The sequence below is a fragment of the Mizuhopecten yessoensis genome, unplaced genomic scaffold (assembly GCF_002113885.1).
Source record: "Mizuhopecten yessoensis strain PY_sf001 unplaced genomic scaffold, ASM211388v2 scaffold5547, whole genome shotgun sequence".
Taxonomy (NCBI): domain Eukaryota; kingdom Metazoa; phylum Mollusca; class Bivalvia; order Pectinida; family Pectinidae; genus Mizuhopecten; species Mizuhopecten yessoensis.
The window spans coordinates 1,396,961-1,423,163 of NW_018406103.1; the positions used below are offsets into that span (position 1 = coordinate 1,396,961).

At 36.3% G+C, this 26,203-nt stretch overlaps 1 protein-coding gene across 1 annotated transcript in view; it reads right to left on the bottom strand.

Annotated features, from left to right (window-relative positions):
• The window catches only part of LOC110450915 (zinc finger protein 236-like), a 216,763-nt gene that overhangs the window by 107,491 nt on the left and 83,069 nt on the right, over positions 1-26,203 (bottom strand). The window contains exon 3 of the mRNA XM_021498710.1: positions 20,543-20,598. The gene's annotated coding sequence lies outside the window, so the exon portion shown is untranslated. The remainder of the gene's footprint in view (positions 1-20,542; positions 20,599-26,203) is intronic.

Consider the following 26,203-nt stretch of genomic DNA (forward strand, 5'->3'; position numbering starts at 1 on the left):
TTCTTGTATACCCTTGTATTTCCTCCTTGTTGGTTAACACTTGTTATCTCCCTTTGTGATATCCCTTCTTGTATACCCTTTTATTTCCTCCTTGTTGGTCTTCTCTTTTTATCTCCCCTTGTGATATCCCTTCTTGTATACTCTTTTATTTACTCCCTGTTGGTCTTCTCTTGTTATCCCCCCTTGTGGTATCTCTTCTTGTATACCCTTTTATTTCCTCCTTGTTGGCCTTCTCTTTTTATCTCCCCTTGTAATATCCCTTCTTGTATACCCTTGTATTTCCTCCTTGTTGGTTAACACTTGTTATCTACCTTTGTGATATCCCTTCTTGTATACCCTTTTATTTACTCCCTGTTGGTCTTCTCTTCTTATCCCCCCTTGTGGTATCCCTTCTTGTATACCCTTATATTTCCTCTTTGTTGGTCTTCTCTTGTTATCTCCCCTTGTGATATCCCTTCTTGTATACCCTTTTATTTACTCCCTGTTGGTCTTCTCTTGTTATCCCCCCTTGTGGTATCCCTTCTTGTATACCCTTTTATTTACTCCCTGTTGGTCTTCTCTTGTTATCTCCCTTTGTGGTATCCCTTCTTGTATACCCTTTTATTCCCTCCTTGTTGATCTTCTCTTGTTATCTCCCCTTGTGGTATCCCTTCTTGTATACCCTTGTATTTCCTTCTTACTGGTCTTCTCTGATTATCTCTGCTATTTTATCCCATACTCCCCCCTTGATGGTTAACTTTTATTCCCCTTCGATATCTATCATTTTTTGGTCAGCTCCTTTATTCTCCTTCATTGGACACCTTTTTTTATCTCCCCTTGTTGGTTAATACTTTTTATCTCCTCTTTTTATATTTCCTTCTTGTATATTTAAGAAAGCACTAAATCTTCAATAAAATATTTAATATTTTGGGTCAAAATATGCTTTCTAAAAATATCATTCAATTTCTGTTTTAAAGATATAGGTCGCTTTGATTTGCTTTGGTGTAATATCTCGAATAACTTTAAACCAGATTTATCTCCCTTTATGATATATGCTGCGGTATGGTTGAAACCTCTTCAGTTGTTTGATAGATATCATTTAGGTGAGCTAATAATGGAAAGTTTTACATCTGGACTTAACAGACCCAGGAATATTATAAATTCTTATAACCAAGATCGGGATCTCCCTACAAAGAACAAAATGTCCCTACCAATTAGAAATCTCCCTACAAAGAACTAGATTTCCCTACCAATTAGAAATCTCCTTATAAAGAATTAGATCTCCCTACCAGTTGGAACTCTCCCTATAAAGAACTAGATTTCCCTACCAGTTGGAACTCTCCCTATAAAGAACTAGATTTCCCTACCAGTTGGAAAGAAATCTCCCTACCAAGAACAAAAATTCCCGACCAGTTAGAAATCTCCCTACAAAGAACAAAATCTCCTACAAAGAACTAGATCTCCCTGCCAGTTGGGAAGAAATTTCCCTACCAGTTAGAAAACTCCCTACAAAGAACTAGATCTCCCTACAAAGAACTAGATCTCCCTACCAGTTAAAAATCTCCCTACAAAGAGAACAAAATCTCCCTACAAAGGACTAGATCTCCCTACAAAGGACTAGATCTCCCAACAAAGAACTAGATCTCCCAACAAAGAACTAGATCTCCCTACCAGTTAAAAATCTCCCTATAATAGATATCCCTACCAGTTGGAAAGAAATCTCCCTACAAAGAACAAAATCTCCCTACCAGTTAGAAATCTCCCTACAAAGAACAAAATCTCCCTACAAAAAACTAGATCTCCCTACCAGTTGGAAATCTCCCTATAAAGAACTAGATCTCCCCACCAGTTGGAAAGAAATCTCCTTACAAAGACTATATCTCCCTACCAGTTGGAAAGAAATCTCCCTACCAGTTGGAAAAAAATCTCCCTACCAACAACTAGATCTCCCTTCATTGGGGATAAATCTCACTGCTTAATGTTTTGAAGTCATTCTGCATAAATAACAGTGAAATTAAGACAAGTGAAAATTGTCAAGTATACTGTCTTTCCCAGAACAATCTTGGACTGGTTTTAAGTTTAAAGCAGCGTTATGCATATAAATTAACAACTCGATACCACAGCAATCTTGGAAACGCCCGCCCTTGGGGAAATTAGTGCTGAAAACAATGAGCCTCTCTTCTATGTGATTGTCAATTAGGTCCACCTGTTATCCAATGAGTTCTGCTATAATACTTTAAACTGTAAATTGAATCAAAGTGCTAAGCCTTTGAGACGACCTATATGTGTCTTTTTTATTCACCAATTGTTTGGTGTTGAAGCCTGCTGCAACTGAAGCACGACCTCCTGTAAGCATTCCCAGTTCCCCTTGATTTACAGCTCTGTAACTACTAATAATATATACATCACTTTCATATACTTGCATGGTAAGATAATAATTTTCAGAAAAGATACATTTTTAGAAAATTGTCTTAAAGATGTTGTCGACTCATTAGTTTTCAACTGGTGTTTTGATAAAACATCACAATGACCTCCTTAAAATACAGGCATCATAATTTTGAAAATACTGCTTTGTTTTCAGAAAATACCTCAATTTTTAGAAAGGGGAAACAAAAGAAAAAAGACAAGAGGATCGGGGAAAAGAACACCAATGCATCTTATATCTTGCGTTTAAAAATATCAACTGATTTCAAAAGCAATCAAATTAACATACAACAATAAAATATATCAAAAACTTCAGACATCAATTTTTTCTCCAAGCAAATTTCATGGGCTTTTAAGAAAAATTGATATTTTACATCCTTTTCTACTATGCTTTGAATATAGATACTGAAAAACACTTCTTCTGTTTTTCAAATAATATTTCTAGGACCGAAGTTTACGACCCTTAATAAGATGACCTTACTTTATTTGACTTTTGACCCCTTGAAAAGAGGGTATGGGGTACTCAAAATATTATAGCAAAACAAAAGAAAATAATGGGAACTAAATCATGCCTTATTTAAATACCTCAACTTTGTCTAGAAACTATAACTTCGAATAATTTAAGAACTTGTCAAAAATCCAAAATTTCCCCCAAAAATTCATGATTGATAAAATTAGTGTTTGAATGAGTCTAGCAACAGGGAGACAATTGGAATGCAGTCAGATAAAGTGAAATAGGAAAGGGAAAGGAAGGATGGAACTATAAAGTATATGTATAGATGAACAGGGGACCCAAAGACAAAGTAGACTAGAAGGAATAGGAAGGACACAGAAGGGATAATTTGTGAATAATGAAATGGAAGGAGATTTTAGGAGGAGTTGGAGAAGAAAAGAGACAGTAAAAGTGAACAAGGATGAGAAAAGGAGAAGAGTAAAAGTAAGAGGGATGGAGAAGAAGGAGAGACAGGCAAAAACGAATATTAACTACAGGAGGGATTGGGCAAGAGAGTGGTAGATGAAAGGAAGGGATGATGAAAAATTAAGATGCAGAAGGGGGAAGTCAAATGGTGACAGGAGAGATTACCTCATTCACCCCTGAATACACATTTGAGCTCTTTCCAATTCAAAGGTTGGAATAGTTCATTATGAAATTTCAGGGGTGAATGAGTTAAGGATGCAGGGTAAACGAGGTGGTAGGAAGTTGGTAGGAAATTACATAAAAGGGAAGATAAGAAAAGTAAAAGTAGGGATGATAAAGGAGAAGTACAGCAGATAGCTTGGTGGAAGGAAATTTAGAGAAACAAAAGAAGTGGAAGAATATAGAAGATTGTGGGGAGATGGGGGGAAAAAGTAAAGGATAGAGAAGGGAGCAGGAGATGGGAGGAAGGAGTGGAAGGAGTGGAAGCAAAGGAGAAATAGAGGGAAGAGTGGAAAAAGGAAGGAAGATGTGCCAGATTAGTGGGCAAGTATTGGATTGAGAATGGGGGGGGGGGGGGGGGGGGGGGACGGAAAGAGAAGGGATAATGGGGAAGGAGTGGTAAGAGGGAAAGTGATGGAGAGGAAAGAAGAAAATAAAAAAAAAGGAGAGAGAAAAAGAAAATAAAGGGGAAGGAAGGAATGATAAAACAAGGAGGCTACACAGCTTGAGTATTACAGTACAACAGTACACAGGCCACCAATCAGAAAGGAATAAAACATAAACAGCATGGAGCTGTAAAGTTAAGGATGATTAATGTCGCTGTCTGTCTGCGGAATAGAAACATCATAAACTTTACGAAAAGAAAATTATGCATTTTATTTTCATATGAATTTAACACTATTAGGGGCACTGCTATTTCAGAGAAAAGCCTGTGCATCCTGAATACTGAAAATAGCCAAAGGCTTGTTAGGAAAAGCTAATTAGATTTCACTGCAGCCAACCAAATTCCACATCCTCAAATGGGAGTCAAGAAAATTGTCTAAATGAACGTTTACGACAACGTGTTTAGTTATAGTAATGAAATACTGTGGTCTCCTGTGTAATCATGCTCAGCAAGTTTCTATTTACAGTGACATTTCACTTGAAGATTAAGGTATTTAAACAAATCACCAGGTCAAAGTTCACTTAATAATGTCAAAGGTCAAAGGATTAGGTAAAATAAACTTGGTTAATATCTGATTGGATGTTGAAATGTACTTTTGTGAAACATATCTGATTGGATGTTGAAATGTACTTTTGTGAAACATATCTGATTGGATGATTAAATGTAATTTTGTAACATAGTGTCCGATTGGATAATAAAATGCACTTTTGTAACAACATGTCTGATTGGATCACTACATGTAATTTTGTAACAACATGTCTGATTGGATCACTGAATATACTTTTGTAATGTGTCTGATTGGATAATGAAACGTACTTTTGTAACAACATGTCTGATTGGATAAGTAAAAGTTGTCTGACACCACAATGTATGGTTAATAACCAAATACGATTTTGTGTCAAATTTGATAAATGAAGTTCTGTCATAGCATACAACTAACTAGATAACTATAATAAAATCTATACTTACAATGAGAGTAGTTTTTGGGTCGATCATTAATAAGATCCTTGGCATGAAAGTTACAGCTTGGAAATATATGCAAATTACGTAACAGGGAATCATACCAGATATTATCTAGGAAAAAAACGCTTTGCAAGAGGTCAAAGGTTAAAATATGTCAGAGGTCAGGGATCAAGTGAAACGATATCATACCCAATATCAAAGGTAGAGGACAGGTCAACAAGTCAAGGAGAAAAGATGGCAAATTTTAGGGGTCAAGCAATTATGGCAAGGAATCATGTGTACCTTCAAGTTGTTCAAGATAAGACCATCTTCCATAGACAGTGTAGACTGTGTAGACTCTATGATCCTGAACATATCCCTGGTGTCAAAGGTTAAGATGAAAGGTTCAGAGGTCAAAGATCATAGGTCAAGAGATAGCAGAGAATCATGTGTACCTTCAAGTTGTTCAAGATAGGACCATCTTCCATAGACAGTGTAGACTGTGTAGACTCTATGATCCTGAACATATCCCTGGTGCCAAAGGTTAAGATGAAAGGTTCAGAGGTCAACAAGTAAAATGTCAAAGATCAGAGGTCAACAGACAAAGGGAGACTAACTAGATATCAAAGAATAATAAGAGGTCAAGAGGTCAAGGAGATATGTCAATATCAGCTATCAAATGATAAAAGGCATCCTTCTACAATGAGATTCAATCATGAAGAAAGTTTTAAATCAAACCTGTACTGGTTTTTTGAGATATGCTCCAGAAACAGGAATATTTGCCAAAATATAAATTATTGGGTGCTACTCCATTGATAGCTCAAAAATTCCTAGAAATCAGAAACGTGAAAATAATGAAAGGCAAACCTTTGAAAGGTGAATGACTAATGTGTGATGCAAAGACGGCAAGAAGAACATGTGTCATAGGTCAGAGGTCAAGAGGTCAAATGGATATACAAGATATAACAAGGATTACACAGAAGTGGATGGATCACCTACAACCAACCTGAAGTTGAATGATAGAAGACAACTATTTACCAATCGTACAGCAATGAACTGCAATACATTCCAGGCTGCACTATTAATCAGATCAAAACAGCTTTATGAACATATTATTAAAATTTGATCTAGTATCAATCTTCAGTGAAGGAATTGGGTAGCATGCTTTATCTTAATATGATAATTTCTTCAAAATGTATCATTCAAAACCAGGGACCAATCAGATTGCAACAGCCTCATGAAATTTGTGTAAGTTTTGTGGAGCATAACGGAAATGAATGCGGTAGCAATGTTCACTCAGCAAATTGAATGAAAATCTGATCATTTCAATACTTATCATCATGAATCAATCAGCAAATCAAATGACAGCAGCCTCAAAAATGTCAATTTCATGAAAATCAAAGCATTTCATGGTGACTTTAATAACATCACTGGAAAACCTTTCTGTGTGATCACAGTTCTGGTGTGAATATCAAACATGGCCATAAGAAGAATCAATCTTTAAATTGAACTTACCAGATTATTGATACTTCAAACCTTTGTATGAAGCTTCATGAAAATCACTTCCTTCCTGTAAGTATCATCACACGGAAACCACTTAAAGAGTCAAAATCAAAGACAGTAACTGGCAGCCATATTGAATTTCACATTAAGTATCAGAAACAAACTTGAATGTTACAGAAGTATAACTATACTTTTAAAGAGCCATTTTCAGCAAATTTAAAGCCGAAAGTCTCCTGCCGTTTGCAAATTCTCAAAAGACAGAGATCTGGATATGTAAACCTAGATGTCTCTAAACTTAACAAATAAACACCAAACAACCCTAAATTCTAACACTGGTCTGCAGCTTGAAAATCCAGAAATTATCTTGTAACAAACATTCAATTTTCTTGTATTTCACAAATTCATTTTTATGAGAATAACGCCATAGAACCACCAAAATTAATATGCAATCTTAAATTAATGATCATTTAGTCATATTCAAATCTCATTTTGACCTTAACCAACATTATTTGTTAAATTTAGGGGCTTTCAGCGCCTTTTCTTCAGTTGAAGGGCTTTTCAAAGCTTGTAAGAACCTTGGTAATTGATAGTATTTGCATAAAAAAATTCACGCCAAAACTGATGAAATAATCCCTATAGATCGCCTTCGTTTCGTTTGCTGGCAACACAAAAAGTAACTGTGCTGTTAACTGTTAATTAATACTGTTGGCAAATACTTCTCTTATCAGCTGACCTTCAAAGAAGGTCAAATTCGAACTTATTTATCCCAAACTGACAGAAAGCAACCAAAAGCTACAGGTTTTCAACAATACCAGAATTACATATAGGCCTTCTGTTATCTTTAAAGTGAGTCAAGTTCACTAATTTAAGCAAACTTGATAGCCCAGGTAGGGGGGCCTTGGCCCAAAAGGGGGAAATGCAGGGATAATTTAATGTTTAAAATCATTCTCCTTTCACACAAATTGAGGTATTTTATCCATATTTGGTGTAGAGCATCCTTAGGCATGCTACTGGATAAATATCCTTACCCTAGGTCATTTTGTTACTTATAGAAGCTGTTTAAATGTTTTAACTTATTTGACATCTGCGACTTTGAAAGTGGGAAAAGGTCATTAATTTGCACAAATTTGACAACACATCACCTCAGTATGTAACAGGCTTAATAATATCACGCTAGGTCCCTTAATTTATCAAATTAAAACATTGACATTAGACAGATGACGGACCTTTAAATGGATGCCTATGCATCATGACATAAGCCCAATAAATGTCACTTCAGACTTGGTGAGCTAGAAATTTGAGTTCTGATAAAGATTTCAAGGATAACAAATGTTACAGGTCATAGGTCATAGGTCAAGGGCCAACAGGACTATACCCTATATCATAGTTAAAGATGAAAGGTCAAGGAGAAACATATTTCAGTGAAGGTCAAAAGTCAACCAATGGGGGAGGGGGGGGGATTGTTTGTTTATGATACAAGTTACATTCGACTAGTTTTGTTTTATGTAATGCACTTGCATTCCGTCGATTTCTTAAAGACTGCAAATTTTACCCTGGAGTGGCTGGTAAAGACACGACAAAATCTGTAGGATTTCGTCCAGTCCTGACATTTATCTTTAGACAGACGATGGTGACATCAGCCCGACAGATCAATTAACACTATGTACACGCTTTTTGTCCATGGATAATCTTCTTTTCCATGGGTAATCTTTGATACTGGTAGGTGTTTTCACATACTAGGTAAATATGCCTTCTCAAATGTCTTACCCTTTGCAAGGTGTTTGGCTAAAACTAAGACATCTTCAAGAAAAAATAGCAATTTAGTCAGATATGCTTGAATCATCAGCATACGATGATCGGTGTACGAGCACACATCTTTTTAAATCTTTTGCTCAATTTTGTAAAACAGTTCAAAACACACACTTTTAATTATGTATCTGTAACAAAATTATATATCTATGCAACTCCATCCAACCTCATCCTCAAATTATTCCTTTCAAAATTATATTTATTTATTTTTCTAACTATCTTAACTCATTCACCCCTGAAATTTTATGATGAACTATTCCAACCTTTGAATTTGAAGAGTTCAAATGTGTCTTCAGGGGTGAATGAGTTAAGCAAGATATCCCAGAGGGATCTTGCGGCCCACCATTGTACCATCTTCATTAGATCTTTGTCAGTTTGATCTTTTCTCTTCTTTTTCTGATCTGTTTGATCAAAACAAGTTAACAAAAAATGCAGCTTTAGGTAAATTTTGATCTTAACTTAATACTGCTACGTTAAAAAGACAACCTTGAAAGTGAGTTTGTCATTTCACATATTTACTTTGGTTTGTTTGCGTTTTACGTCCTATTAACAGCTGTGGTCATTTAAGAATGTGCCAGGTTTTCATGGTGGAGAAAAACTGGAGTTCCCAGAGAAAAACCACAGGCCTTCTGCCAGCACCTGGTGACTGCCCCATGTATAGGTCTCAAACCTGCGACCCAGTGGTGGAAGGCTAGTGGTAGCAGAATGTCAGACGCCTTAACCACTTGGCCATGCACCACGGCCCCCTCACATGTTTACTAGTACAGTACTTAATATGAAAGACGTAGGACTGATCATTGCGATATAAGAAAGGTCTGTTAAGTTCTTCCCTTTAAAAATAAAACATGCACAACTTAGCATCAAGGGGTATACCTTACATATCAAATTTGAGAAAGATTCCAGGAAAAAGCACTGTAACAAACCTTCAATGTCAAATCCAAGATGGCTGCCTGTTGGCCATTTTGTTTATCCGTAAATAATGACTGCAGTTACCGGAACGAAATGCAAAAAAAACCACGACTTGCATTTACAGGACCAACATGCAAAAAAACACCAATTACAGGCATGAAATGCAAAAAAAGAGCCCCAATGGGCCTGCATCGCTCACCTGGTATTAATCTCACACTTGTTATCTTAAAAGTGGACTAAAATACAGCTACAGGCAGAATATCAGTGTTGACAAAATATCATTACCCTGGACCTTTTGGTTATACAGAACAAATCATTCAAAGATTTAAACAGATATTGACCACTGTGACCTTGAATTTGGGCGAAGGTCATTCACTTGGTAGTCCTTCATCCCAGCATGTTAATGGCCAAATATCATCACCCTTGGCCTTATGCTTATTAAGAAGAAGTCCTTCAATGTTTTTTTAAACATATTTGACACCTGTGACCTGGAATAAATATGTCAAGGTCATTCATTTGAACAAACTTGGTAGTCTTTCATCCCAGCATGTTACTGGCATTATCCTAGGCCTCTTGGTTATTCAGAAGAAGTTGTTTAAAGGTTTAAAACATATTTGACCCCTGTGACCTTGAAAAACAATAAAGATCATTCATTTGAACAAACTTTGTAACCCTTCATCCCAGCATGCTACTAGCAAAATATCATCACCCTAGGCCTCTTGGTTATTCATAAGAAGTTGTTTAAAGGTTTTAAACATATTTGCCCTGTGAACTTTAATATAAGTCAAGGTCATTTATTTGAACAAACTTGGTAGCCCTTCATTTCAGCATGTTACTGGCCAAATATCATCATCCTAGGCCTCTTGGTTATTCAGAAGAAGTTGTTTAAAGGTTTTAAAGATATTTGACCCCAGTGACCTTGAATATAAATCAAGGTAATTCATTTGAACAAACTTGGAAGCCCTTCATCCCAGCATGTTACTGGCCAAATATCATTACCCTAGGCCTTTCGATTATTCAGAAGAAGTTGTTTAAAAGTGTTAAACATATTTGACCCCTGTGACCTTGAATGTAAGGCAAGGTCATTTATTTGAACAAACTTGGTAGCCCTTCATTTCAGCATGTTACTGGCCAAATATCATCATCCTAGGCCTCTTGGTTATTTAGAAGAAGTTGTTTAAAGATTTTAACATATTTGACACCTGTGACCTTGAAAATTGATGAAGGTCATTTATTTGAACAAACTTGGTAGCCCTTCATCCAAGCATGCTTCTGGTCAAATATCATCACCCTAGGCCTTTTGGTTACAGAGAAGAAGTTGATGAAAGTAACAAGAGGCCCAATGGGCCTGCATCGCTCACCTGGTATAAAACTCACACTTGTTACCTTAAAAAGGATCTAAAATAAAGCTACAGGCATAATATCAGTATTTATGATTAAAATTCATTCAAAAGACCCTGTTGATTTTTTTTAAACATTTCACCCCTGTGATTGAAAGTCGAATAAAGTCATTATGTTGAACACATTGTATAGCCTTTCATTTCAGGATGCAACTTGCAAAGTATAAACATCCTGGGATCCATGGTTATTCATAAGAGGTTGTTTAAAAATTTTAAACAAATTTGACCCCTGTGACCTTGAATATAAGTCAAAGTCATTCACTTTAACAAACATAGTAGTCCTTGATCCCAGCATATGCTACTGACTAAATATCATCACCCTGGGCATTTTGGTTATTCAGAAGAAGTTGTTTTAAGTTTTTAAAATATTTGACCCCTGTGATCTTGAAAATAGGTGAAGGTCATGCATTTGAACAAATTTTGTAGCCCTTCATCTCAGCATGATACTGGCCAAATATCATCACCCTGTGCATTTTGGTTATTCAGAAGAGGTTGTTGAATGTTTTTCACATATTTGACCCCTGTGACCTTGATCAATCGTGATAGCCCTTTACCCCAGCATGCTACTGGCCAAATATCATCACAGGGCATTTTGGTTATTCAGAGGAAGTTGTTTAAAGTTTTTCACCCTGTGCATTTTGGTTATTCAGAAGAGGTTGTTGAATGTTTTTCACATATTTGACCCCTGTGACCTTGATCAATTGTGATAGCCCTTTACCCCAGCATGCTACTGGCCAAATATCATCACCCTGGGCATTTTGGTTATTGAGAAAAAATAGTTTAAAGTTTTTAACATATTTGACCCCTGTGACCTTGAATATGAGTGAATGTCATTCATTTGAACAAACTTTGTAGCCCTTCATCTCAGCATGCTACTGGCCAAATATCATTACCCTGGGCATTTTGGTTATTGAGAAAAAATAGTTTAAAGTTTTTAACATATTTGACCCCTGTGACCTTGAATATGGGTGAAGGTCATTCATTTGAACAAACTTTCTAGCCCTTCACCTCAGCTAGCTACTGGCCAAATATCATCACCCTGGGCATTTTGGTTATTGAGAAAAAATAGTTTAAAGTTTTTAACATATTTGACCCCTGTGACCTTGAATATGGGTGAAGGTCATTTATTTGAACAAACATTGTAGCCCTTCATCTCAGCATGCTACTGGCCAAATATCATCACCCTTGGCATTTTGGTTATTCAGAGGAAGTTGTTTGAAAGTTATTAACATATTTGACCCCTGTGACCTTGAATATGGGTGAAGGTCATTCATTTGAACAAACTTTCTAGCCCTTCACCTCAGCTAGCTACTGGCCAAATATCATCACCCTGGGCATTTTGGTTATTGAGAAAAAGTTGTTTAAAGTTTTTAACATATTTGTCCCCTGTGACCTTGGATATGGGTGAAGGTCATTCATTTGTAAAAACTTTGTAGCCCTTCATCTCAGCTTGCTACTGGCCAAATATCATCACCCTGGGCATTTTGGTTATTGAGAAGAAGTTGTTCAAAGGTTTTTAAGACAATTGACCCCTGTGACCTTGAATATAATTGAACGTCATTCATTTGAACAAACTTGGTAGCCCTTTACCTAAGCATGGGACTGGCCAAATATCATCTCCCTGGGCAGTTTGGTTATTGAGAAGAAGATGCTTAAAGTTTTTAACATATTTGACCCCTGTGACCTTGAAAATAGGTGAAGGTCATTAATTTTAACAAACTTTGTAGCCCTTCATCCAGGTTTGCTTCTGGCCAAATAGTGACACCCTGTGCCTTTCGGTTATTAAGAAGAAGTCGTTAAAAGTAAAATATTGACGCCGGACAGACGCCGGATGCCGGACGCCGGACGGACGGCATAAGCTCACTTGGCACTTCGGGCCAGGTGAGCTAAAAATTCATGAATTTGCATTTAAGGGACAGAAATGCAAAAATAAAATGTCTGTCTGCATTTACAGGACCGAAATGCAAACAAAAATATTTCTTCGCATTTACAGGACCGAAATGCAAAAAAGAAATTACTTCACATTTACAGGTCCATCAATCAATAATTATGACATTTTTCTTCCCAGTGTCTTACTAAAGTTGTTCAGATTTTACTGACAGAAAAACATTTCACCAGACACGTCCTAAGGTGAGACTGGTTTCGTGGATACTGAATGTCATAAACCTAATGTATTTTGTCACACTGGAAAGGATGTCACGCACAATCTTTATACCTAGTGAGTAACGTACACCAGCTTAGATGGTGTCACATAAAACCTATATGTTCCAAGACATCCATACTGCTATACCAGGGAAAGGCATAATGTATGCTTTTTGAGCAAATGCAACACAGCTACCAGACGAAAGACACCTGCTTCGATACAAATTAAAAATCGCATTTCCAGTCAACAGTAGGTATATTAATTCGTTGACAAGTCCCATCAGCGTAAAAGATTATTCTAATAACGCGCCATGTCGTCAGCGAAAGTCAGGTGAGTATAATTGTGTATCAGGGCCAGTCTCCTTCCACATTCCCTTCCTGTAATGGTTTTCAAGTTTTATGTGCCAATAAATCTCGTGAAATCACAGACAGTAATGAAGTTGTGCGCCATGGAATGGAGCGGATTGTAGACTCTATCCGACTAACGCTGTATCTCATCCAAGGAAACCTTTGAAATTGTTGTGAATCTCTGAATGTAAGGCTGCTTGGTATATACATGAGATAATACACTGTTAAACTCTAAAAACAAAATCAATCAAATTCTATCGATTTTTAACACCAATCAGCGATTTTCAAACAAAAATCTTTCAGCAGATTTTTCAGTAGTACAGAGTGTTTAGTCAAATTATTTAGTGCGAGGTTCGTTAGCAATTACTAATTAACCATATAGCCAGCACGACCAAAATTGTATTACGAGGTGCTAATGATGTTCTTTCAATTTCAAAAGGAGAATTCCAAATCAATTTAACAATGACGAAACATGTTAGCAAATCTGAAAACAGAAATTTGAAATGCATCTTCGCATTTTAGGAATTTGAAAGGCTATCCATTAGCAAATACTGGTTTTCAACTAAAAGTGTAGGTACTTATTGCCAATCTCCTCTAACGGCAGAGATTGTCATCAAAGGTCAAATTGGTACTTGACATTTTGATATTACAGACCGCAATTTCGATTCTCCATGGTGAAATATTTGACTTAAAAATAATGGAAAACGTTACACTTTGATAATGTCAATATACCCATCGGTAGAGGTCCACATGCTTGACATATTTAGAACTTCCTTTCAAAAATGTTTAAAAAGTGACTTTAATGTCATTTTTTTTTGGTTACAAAAATTATTCCCACATCGTCCTTGTGTGCTGTTAAACAAGGGGTTCATCAATTGATATATGTAATTGGGAGGTGCAGTGGATATTGCTCTCGCTTTTCATCAAGATGGACACAGGGTTTGACTCTCCGAATGGACCTAAAATGGTACAGGATCACCTGCCCAATCACACAGGATTTTTTTCTGGGTACTTCAGTTTCTTCCCAAATTAAGACTTTGAATAAGCCTTTCAGCCAAATGGCCAGGGTTCGACTCTCTGATCGGACATAAAATGGTTGAGGATAATCTGCCCGACCACAAGGGGTTTTCTTGGAATACTTCAATTATCTCCCAAATTAAAGCCGTTGTGCTTGCTACCATCCGGACCGACAAAAGGGATTATGATAAAGTTGATGGGACTTGTATCACAATTTTTGCAAAATAAAATGTATGCATTTAAAATTATTCATCGTAGGTAACCTGCAGTGTTTATGTGGCTGTTAGTGAGGACATCAGAAAGACAAGGGTCAGTGACTTACCTCTTTCAAAGTGTGTTATTGTATACTGTGAAATTTTGCTGCAGTTTAATTAAACCCTTTCACCACTGTAGACCATAATGGACTCTTCCAGATGAATATATGGTGGAGTCTACTCAAGTTACCTAGGGTAGAAAACGTTAATTTTCACCCTCTGTAACGAGAGCGAAATTATCATTACAGCGAACATTTGTAAACAACATAATAAATATAGTAATTAAATGTGAAGACGGAATGTAAAATTGGTCAAAAATGGGTTTTACCGCCGAAGGGCGAAAAATTGACTGGGTGAAAAATCCCCGATATACAGTATTTAAGACAACAGCAGCGTTTTAAAAATGAATAGACTATAGCACAGCTCTTTATATATAAGAACTATTTTCAACCTACAAAAGGAGGAAAAGTCCAGGTTCTTTTCCTAATATTTAATTCCTTAACCCATTCACCCCTGAAAACACATTTAAACTCTTCCAAATTCAAAGGTTAGAAGAGTTCATTATGAAATTTCAGGGATGAATGAGTTAAAGCAGATAGGCCCTCCTCTCTATCTCTCTTTCCTGCGTGTGACTCTGGTAAAGGTGACACATGTAATTGGTCATCTCATGGTGCACTAGTGCATACACATGTAGCGTTCCCTTTGGTTCCCTCGGTGCAATGCATAGAGCAGATTTCTGCTCTTGAAGTTACATCCGAGACCAAAGTTGCATGGACAAATCAAACAGCTGCAAACATCACTAAAACAATGGCTGATCCTGGTGACGAAACGATGTGAGGATTCTGTCAAAATGGTACGGATTTGGTCACCAATTGCAGAGACCTGGCGCCATATGTTAATACATATGGGCCATGTGCTGATAGATTGGGGATGTTCATTTAGCATGACGACACTTGATTGGTCAGTCTCTCGATCCACGCAAGAACATGTGTCAGTTTGCCAAACTAGTAGCCATGATTTGATTTAACTTACCTCGTATATCGTCATTATCTATTTCACATTGCTGTCAAGAGAGCAACTATACATATATGGTATATATATGATAGTGCAGTGTTTTACTCATTCACATTTACCTAATATATTGGTCTTTGTTTACATATGACATTTCATTATGCCGCAGTCTGCGATTGCATACAAGTACAATGTTTACTTAACCCTCGCTGTACAGTCTGCAACTATATATAAGTACATTGTTTACTTAACCTCCGCTGCACAGTCTGTGACTATATATAAGTACATTGTTTACCTAACCCCCGCTGCACAGTCTGTGACTATACATAAGTACATTGTTTACTTAACCCCCGCTGCACAGTCTGCGACTGTATATAAGCACATTGTTTACTTAACCCCCGCTGCACAGTCTGTGACTGTATATAAGTACATTGTTTACTTAATCCCCGCTGCACAGGCTGGGACTATATATAAGTACATTGTTTACTCAACCCCCGCTGCACATTCTGTGACAATATATAAGAACATTGTTTACTGAATAACCCCCAATGCATAGTCTGTGACTATATATAAGTACATTGTTTACTTAATCCCCGCTGCACAGTCTGGGACTATATATAAGTACATTGTTTACTCAACCCCCGCTGCACATTCTGTGACTATATATAAGAACATTGTTTACTGAATAACCCCCAATGCATAGTCTGTGACTATATATAAGTACATTGTTTACTCAACCCCCGCTGCACAGTCTGTGACTATACATAAGTACATTGTTTACTCAACCCCCACTGCACAGTCTGCGACTATATGTAAGTACATTGTTTACTTAACCCCCACTGCACAGTCTGTGACTATATATAAGTATATTGTTTACTTAACCCCAGCTGCAGTCTGCGACTATATATAAGTACATTGTTTACTTAACCCCCGCTGCACAGTCTGTGACTATACATAAGTACATTGTTTACTTAACCCCCGCTGCACAGTCTGTGACATTACATAAGTACATTGTTTACTCAACCCCCACTGCACAGTCTGCGACTATATATAAGAACATTGTTTACTTAATCCCCGCTGCACAGTCTGCGACTATATATAAGTACATTGTTTACTCAACCGCAGCTGCACAGTCTGTGACTATATATAAGTACATTGTTTACTTAACCCCCGCTGCACATTGTGTGATATATATAAGAACATTGTTTACTCGACCCCCGCTGCACAGTCTGCGACTATATATAAGAACAATGTTTACTTAACCCCCGCTGCACAGTCTGTGACTATATATAAGTACATCGTTTACTTAACACCTGCTGCACAGTCTGTGACTATATATAAGTACATTGTTTAATTAACTCCCGCTGCACAGTCTGCGACTTTATATAAGTACATTGTTTACTTAACCCCCGCTGCACAGTCTGTAACTATATATATAAGTACATCGTTTACTTAACACCTGCTGCACAGTCTGTGACTATATATAAGTACATTGTTTACTTAACCCCCGCTGCACAGTCTGTAACTATATATATAAGTACATCGTTTACTTAACACCTGCTTCACAGTCTGTGACTATATATAAGTACATTGTTTACTTAACCCCCGCTGCACAGTCTGTGACTATATATAAGTACATCGTTTACTTAACCCCCGCTGCAGTCTGTGACTATATATAAGTACATTGTTTATTATTAAACCCTGCTGCACAGTCTGCGACTTTATATAAGTACATTGTTTACTTAACCCCCGCTGCACAGTCTGCGACTATATGTAAGTACATTGTTTACTCAACAGTAGGGATGTAGAGTCAACTCATTCAATAATATCATATCTATACATCTGAATTGTAACACTTTAAAATCTCCTGATTTATATATTTCATTGACAGTATATATTTCTAACACTATTTAACTTTACAAGTGTCTTGCACATCTAGGCACACACCCAAATACTCATGTGAAGTTTCATTGGAATCCAACAAATAGTTTCTGAGAAAAGGCACTGACAAAATGTAATGGCAAAAGGATACACACACCCTGAACCTACAAGGATACACACCCTGAACCTACAAGGATACACACCCTGACCCTACAATGATACACACCCTGAACATACAGGGATACACACCCTGAACCTACAATGATACACACCCTGAACCTACAGGGATACACACCCTGAACCTATAAGGATACACACCCTGAACCTACAGGGATACACACCCTGAACATACAAGGATACACACCCTGAACCTACAAGGATACACACCCTGAACCTTACAGGATACACACCCTGAACCTACAAGTATACGCACCCTGAACCTACAGGATACATACCCTGAACCTACAATGATACACACCCTGAACCTACAATGATACACACCCTGAACCTACAGGAATACACACCCTGAACCTACAATGATACATACCCTGAACCTACAATGATACACACCCAGAACCTACAAGGATACATACCCTGAACCTACAATGATACACACCCTGAACCTACAATGATACACACCATGAACCTACAAGGATATGCACCCTTCACCTATAAGGATTCACCCATGAAACCCCATCAAAGATACAAACAAAGAAGCCCCACAGGAAAACACATCCAGAACCCCCATAGGCAAATTTTTGATCCAAATAATTTTTAATAGACTTGTGATGAGACGGAACTGAATACTTTCGTTCTAATGAAGGCCTATTTATATATAATTAGGCGCTCAAATTCTATTCAGTCATTCATGTTTACACACTCCTTTGCAGGCAGTCAGCAGCGAGTGCACATGTCCTTAACCGACATCCATGACCTAGCTTCTTCTTCATGCAAAAAAACAACACACATTTTTAATACAATAATACGACTCTTCGAAAAGATATTAAACATTGAATTTTACAATTCTACCCATAATTAACATTTCATCTAGTGAATATTATCCGCATTAGTTCCACTAATGGTTTTGAAAACTAAAATAAGGGCATTAAACCATAGGCTATCAATTTTGGTGATCAAACAAGAATTTCAAAGAAAAGATACCATTACAGAGTTGCTGGATTCTGTGGAGTAAATCAAGTAATCAAATTTTAATTCCATTGAGAGAGTGTTCCTTTTGGTTTAAAATTGAAGATTTTAAAGCCAGTTCTAGGAACAGTTTCATTTATCAGCCTCCGGCAGTTCAAATTAAATGTGCAGGATTTCCAATAAAACAACCACAGAGAATTAAAAAAAGAAAAAAACATTTCAAATCTGCAAATTTAGGTTGAATAACATCTTTTTTTCTGAGAAAAACAACAAAATTGAGTCATCATTCTTGCTCTGCTAATTAAAATCTTGCAATTTTGACATTAATATGTTAGATCTGTAATTCCAAAATCCCATTATGTATTAAATAATCAGTTATCAAGCTTTAACTTATTCACCCCTGGAATTTCACAATGAACTATTCCAACCTTTGAATTGGAAGAGTTCAAATGTGTCTTCAAGGGTGAATGAGTTAATATTGAGATAGCATTGCTCTGGATCATAACAATACATCCAGCTAACAATACTATATACTGGGAAATCTTTGGCGGGATTTAATTTTCGCCTTTTTCGCTCTCCACAATGAGGGCAAATTTATCATGACAAGGATTGTAAGTACATGGCACGCAGTGTATAGCAAATATATGTGAAGGGGGAAATTAACACTGGGAGAATATGGATTTTACCTCTTATGGTCATTGGAGTGTATTGATAAACGGAAACAGGAAGTACATCCCTAGTTGAAAATCCAATGTAGGGAGACAGTATCACAATTTCCGCAAATTCTAATGTTTAATATTAAACTGATGAATATTGACAGAACGGTGTGTTCTCTCAATATTAAAGTATTTCAAAGCAATCCAGGCATTAATTCAGGGTTTTTTTTATCAATGAGTCACATGTGTCCATTGTTCTGTACTTCAGGAAACCGGCTACCTATTTCACTACTGTGATTTTTTTTCAAGAACGATAACTCTTACCGCAATTACTATGTGTATATGGTTTTATTATAAAATGTCAATTTTTATTTTCATATCGTGTATAGAGATTAATTTTTCACAATTTCAGCATTTATTAAATTGATATACATTAATGCAATACTAATATATGTCAGTATCATTTTTATTGACATTATTTTATAAAAATATTGTGTCTTTTTTTTCAAAATTCACTCCTTTTTACATAAATTTCCATTTAAAATCCTTACAATCCTGACAACCTATATTTTTTTGTGGCAGAAATTTTTCTTTACTTTAAAGCAATATAACTACAAAATTTGAAGAAATTCAACTGAGAAATGGTGACACAATCCTATTACCTTAAGGGAAATAAGAAAACATTTTTTTCTTTCTCCAATTCAGATTTCTTTTCTGTTGATCAGCTGTGAAAAAGGCGTCAATCCTCTTTATTCAGCCCCTGTATCAAGGCTAAGAAAATTCCCCTGTAAGACAAGGATGTTGATACTTTTTGGTAATAGATACACCAGCATTGTACAGTTGGTAATGTTTCAACTACAAAGCTGTACTAACATGTAGTGGCATGTGAGGAAGTTACTATAAGAATGGCCGGGGTTTCTCCAGAAGGGAGGAATTGACGACTCAATTATTTCACATCACGGCAACTAGGTTAAGGATCCCAGTCCCATTGCAGGTAAAACACTAAAGAATTCCACTGTAGTTTTTAAACATACAGTAACCTCCCCTTAATATTATTCTGAATATAACTGAAGTGAATGAAACTGGGCCAGGAAACAACCGCCGATCAAGAAGCTTAGTTATGGTTATTAATGATCAATTTCTGGTACAAGATTTCATACCCTCTACACCACTGAAAACATGATAATTGTATAATAATAATAAAAATTAAATTAAAAGTACTGAATTGTGATCCGGGGTCTTGGGTTCAAATCCTGGTCTGGCCTCAGTTTATTTTTACTCTCAGAACACTGCTGTTGATTTTGCTTTTAATTTTTTCTTTTTATTATTTTTCAGATTTGTTTTGCAAGATATGGGTTTCTTTTCTGAAGTGATTTATTACAGCTATATTCACACATTTGGATGAGTTTTCAATATTCATAAAGACAGTTTAAGGCAGTGGTGTAGGGATCCCGAACGCAGACTTTACAGACCTGTAAAAAAGCTCATAAAATCTTTAAAATACTATATTCATAAGAAAGTTAAAAAAAACCACTCACATTTTCATATCCCTGATATCTCATTCTGTAGTTTGTTGTCTGTTGTCCATCAATATCTGAAAAATACATAAAAATTACAATTTGAACAGTTGTTTTATTAATGAACAGTATATCTTTGAGACCAAAAGTCAATGGGGCAAGGAGTAATTTACAGTTTATCTCTTGGTCCTTGAGGGTTGAAAATGTGATTGTCTCCCTTTCCCAATGAACTTTCATCTTTGTATAGTAATTATGTGTATTATAATTTTCTGGATTTTCTCTCCTACAGGTTAGTTTCATCTTCTAGTGTCAGTGATTTTTCAGCTAAAGTTTTTTTAACTAAAACCTTTTTTTAAAAGTTTGAGTAGGTACCATTTTAATTTCAATTGCAAATTAACATTTTTTTAAGTACGGCATTATCAAACTTTTCTGTCAATACAGCCATGTCAAACATCATACATATTAAACAAGATGTCCATTGGACCTGTATCGCTCACCTGGTTTTATATTTAAGTCATTACAACTGAATGCATTAGTACATCTTTATATGAAATTTCCTCAAAACCAGACAAGATCTATGTTCTAACCCAACTGGGACCCCAATATCTGACTTTCAACTAATCAGGGGCCTCCATTGAGTTGCCATGTAAACAGATTTTGAAATAAGTAATATGTCATATTACAGGGGGAAATTAGACAATACTTTAATTTTCATTCAACTATAAGCTTTTATAAACCTAGCAACCAATTTTTAACAATTTATGAAAACTACACCATAGAATATGATAATCTAGCTGTACCAATTCTTAGGACCACAGGGGTCAAATCAACCTCATTCAACTAAGAAATGTTTGTTCTTCCTCAATAATGTTTTTGACCAAATTTTGTACAATCCACTCAGGCAATTAGGGGGTCTTAAAGCAAAATATTAGATTTTTTTGTTTGTTTGGGGCCCGGTCTTCCTAATGGAGACGTTAGACATACAGCCAAGGTGATAAAATTCTACTTATGAAAGATGTTTTTCAACCTTGAAAAGCTTTCTTTTTCTCCAATATTTGCAAAAACTACTGATAATGTGATCAAAAGGATTTTGAATTATTTCCATTTCACTTAGGATTCTCGAATCACCACAAACTTTTTTTATTTCAGCAGTAAATTGGCTCACTGAAATAATAAATTCTTTGACTTGTTTCTTAAATCTCAAGTTTATTTAGATATCTATAAAACTCTCTCTATATTTAACCCTATCATTCTACAAATTTCTTTTCTTTTTTTTCTCTAAATTTACATAATTCACTTACAGCTAATGAAATTATAATCTTGAATACACCTAGAAATATTTATCACTGATTGATTAAGGATCTCTGTCCCACTACACTGTCGGTTTTCCTGTACAAAGTTACCTCCCCTTAACATCGGTTTGGCTATAACTGTATCACACAAGGGCCAGGACACTTTAGTTGACCAGGTAGCTCAGTCGGTTAGAGCGATGTAACTGTAGCACACTAGGGCCAGGACACTTCAGTTGACCAGGTAGCTCAGTCGGTTAGAGCGATGTAACTGTATCACACTAGGGCCAGGACACTCCTGTCGACCAGGTAACTCAGTCGGTTAGAACAAAAGTATAACAATCTGAAGTCCTGGGTTTGATTTCCAATCAAGCCCTCCTGATTGTTTTCACTCGGAACATTGTCGTTGATTTTATTTTGTTTATATCATCTGTAAGATTTCTCATAAAAGTCCTGCAAAGTATAGTTTTCTTTTAAAAAATGATTTATCAAAACTATAGTTATGCTGGAAAAAACACTTTCCAACACTAAGTTACAGTTTTTGGCAGTGGTGCGGGGACCCTTAAGTTATAGACCTGGGCTACCATCAGATTGTACAAGTAAACAATTTCTGAAAAAACAACACCTGAGGGGAATTAACATTACTGTACATGGGATGATGCTTCAGGAATGAAATTAGTCGCAATTCAATCTACCTATATACGTACTGGAATAAAAGGTTTAAGGCACCGATTTAGGTCATAGATGTACAGATAGGATGGTCTGACCAGTGGTCAAGACATTTAAAGTGACCATTACGCACAGGCAAGTCTATAATGCCATCCAACGATCAGATAAAACCACATTAGGAGATGATCTAGATATTCACCCGAAATTTCTACATAATAAATTGTGTGTACATGTACCAGTACTTTAAAATGCCGAGCATGAGCAGTAAACTAGAGGTCAAGCAAAACAGGTGACCGCACAATGTGAAAACTGACCAGTACCCTGCAGGCGTCCAGAGGAATTTCAATACCTTTATTTATCTATTTTTGACACTTAAATAAGGGCTAACCCCATACCGGGGGTATATTTGTCCAGCCAGCTCTAATGTACACACACTGCAGGTATTCACTGAACTTTAAATACCACAGTCGGTACCTGTTGCTATGCAACCTTTTCATACAATATATATAACAGAGCCACCTAAAGAAAGTGACATCATTGATCAGCGGTTATTATATATCGTCTTTATCTTAATTATATTAATTACAGTATTATCTAACTGCAACTTTTACCAATGAAGCACAAAAAAATTACCTGTATTTCCAATGGCTAAAAGTGATTCCCAGATACTACCAACATACATCACAGTGACTTATTTCTCTATGATCAATGGATACAAAACTAATTTATAAATGTTCTATATGTGTAGGATTGTCACATGCATTCGTTATCAAATTCCGTTGAAAACAATTGCCCCATTTTGCTACCAGGTTTTACATTAAAAGTTTTATCACCTAAAAGACATGTTAAAACGGTAATATTTGATTATACTTATTGAAATAATTTGTTTCAGGTTTTAAGAAACAATTGAAAGCAATCCATAGTCTCTAACATCTGAACAAGCCTTGGTGTCAAAATTATCAAAGGGCAGTAACTCTGTATATAGGGACACATGACTTTATTTTACACTGCCATTCCATACATAATTTAACTATTGTAAAGGACAAAATACAATAAAACTTAGTTCTATTGTCACTTTTTGTCTAACAGTGGGGTTTTACTGTATATATGTCCCTGCAGGTAGGGCGTAAGAATTGTACCTGCTGCCCCCCATTACATGATCGTAAGAGGCGACTGAACTTGGTATCTTATCTTTTCTCTTCTTTCTAAACAATTTTCTTATTCCTAATGTCTCCATTGACAATGACTCACTTTTTGCCTTTAGTTGAGCATTCCCCCCTGTGAGGAAGGCTTTGGGTTCTGTCCCCTGGCCGAGACCATACCTGAGTCTGTAAAAAAAGTAGTTTCTACTCCTGCTTAATGCACAGCAATTTAGGAGTTGGACGACTGGTTTGCCCGTTGTCAGTATATTGTGACCGGTAGGGGTGTCCTGCTGGGTGTCTTCTGCAGTATGTTTCAGTGAGGTAACACTATAAAGTGGCATCAGTTCCACACTATCACAAGGAGACAAACACAAACATATCGCAGCCTCCGCAAACACACACGTATACACTATTGCACACAGGGGAGGCCGTCCTTAAATGACCATAGCTGTTGATTACTCAGCAAATACTAGAAGTTGCACTCCACAATTCCCAGATTTACTCAAGTACAACATTTGACAATTGAAGTTGACATAGTATATAAGATATACCCCAGACAACATAATAAACAGTGAACCAAGAGTTCAAACAGTATATATATGTATACACAAGTGCACAAGACCCAATATAAGTAGCACACAAACATCTCCAGAGGTAAAATAATGTAAATTGTAGTTGACATGTCACATATTAAAGATATATGCCCTGACCATTACGCACACACAGTGAATCAAGGGCCATAACTCTACAAATACAGGTGCACAAGACCCAATATTAGTAACACACTAATGTTACAAGATGTAAAATATTGACAATTGTAGCTGACATAGTAAACATAGATTATATAAGATATGCCTAAGAATAAGTGACATACATTGAACCAAGGGCTATAACTCTATAAATACTGAATATGAAGGTTGCACTCCACAATTCCCAGAGGTACTCAAATACAACATTCGACAGTTGCAGTTGACAGAAGTACATAAGATTTATCCCAGACAGCATGATAAATGGTAGACCAAGGGTCGGTCATAACTGTATAAATACCGGTGCACAAGACCCACTTTCAGTACGCGACACTCCAACATCCCAAGATGTGCTCCCATAAAAAAAAAAAATGTGACCTGATATCATTGCTTAACAATCCACAATCCCCTGAGATACCCACATATGAAGATATACAAAATTTCGCAATTGTAGGTGACAGGGTATAACAAAAACACCCCCAACAAAGTGAGGCACTGATGACCTGACAGATGGAGTGCACACATATAGTCCCTTCTGGTCAATTAACAGAAAAGCTAATTTTAAAATTTAGTTGCAAATAAAATAAACAATATTTACAACAAATTTATAAAAGCAATTTTGTTGAATTTTCGTTAAAAGAGATAGTGTTCGTTAAAAAATGTGGGTATTAATTGAACCAGAAAGTTGATATGGTAGCAACAAAACCTGCAAAAATTGCACCATTCAACAGTATACAATTGTTTAATGGCTATTTTGGGAAGTCAAAACTGTCATCCCGAGGTAGGGGGAAGCCCTGGCAATCAGTCCGACAAGGCTTCCCCCTAGCCAGGGGTGGTAGTTTTGACTGTCCCCCAAATAGCATTGAAACAATTGTTTTATTACCAAATACATATTAGTATCAATGCTGCATGTTATGATTTTAATTTGTTTAAAAATAACTTAAAGAGGTCAAATAAACGCTTGAACGGGGCTTTCGAGGGGGGATTTCTGCGCATCAAATTCGCGCCAGGTAACTGTTCGCTCTGACCGGGAAAACAGGTAAGACTATTTCACCCCTACAGCTGCAATTTGACTAAAAGCGAGAAACAGTCAAAAATTAATAATTATAATTTATATAGACTATTATAATCTTAACTATTCTATGGATGACCAGTGATATACACAGTTAGTGACTGGATGGACATTACCGGTGGCTAGAAACTGACCGCCAAACATTCCATAGAGTTAAGGTGTAGGATACTACTATATCAGTTCTCTCCACAAAGAAGAGCTCCACTAATGCTTTTCTCACTCGGGAGTATTAATTCTTCCTGCTGTACCGAAAATGAAGCAACCGTAAGGATATTTTGTCTGGTTTGGAGTAACTTCCCCTGTCAAGTTATAGATCTTTCAATGTTCATGATTTATTCATAGGCTTTGCAGCCCGTTCGTTAATTGGACAAATAATTTTGATGCAGCTGTGCATTTATAATTCCTGGATGGTAAAGCATACGCTTTGCAATGTATAGATCCTGAATTCAATCCCTGCATTTTTTTACTTGTTTTTTTTTTAATTTCTACTTTCAAAATTTCACAAATTTCAAATAACCATAATTCTGTAAAATACATCACGACACGTGATTAATATGAAATATTTCATTTGGAAAGGACTTCAACAAATTTTTCACAAAAGTTAAAATGGTAATAATATATTTTACAAGTTGGTACTTTTTTAAATACCTTAACATCGCTACAGGCTGAAAAAATTTCCTTTATTTCATTACCTGAATTTGTTTTCGAAATATATTCAGTGGCTTTAGGGGCTTGAGCAGCAGTCCAAATATTTTCATATAAAT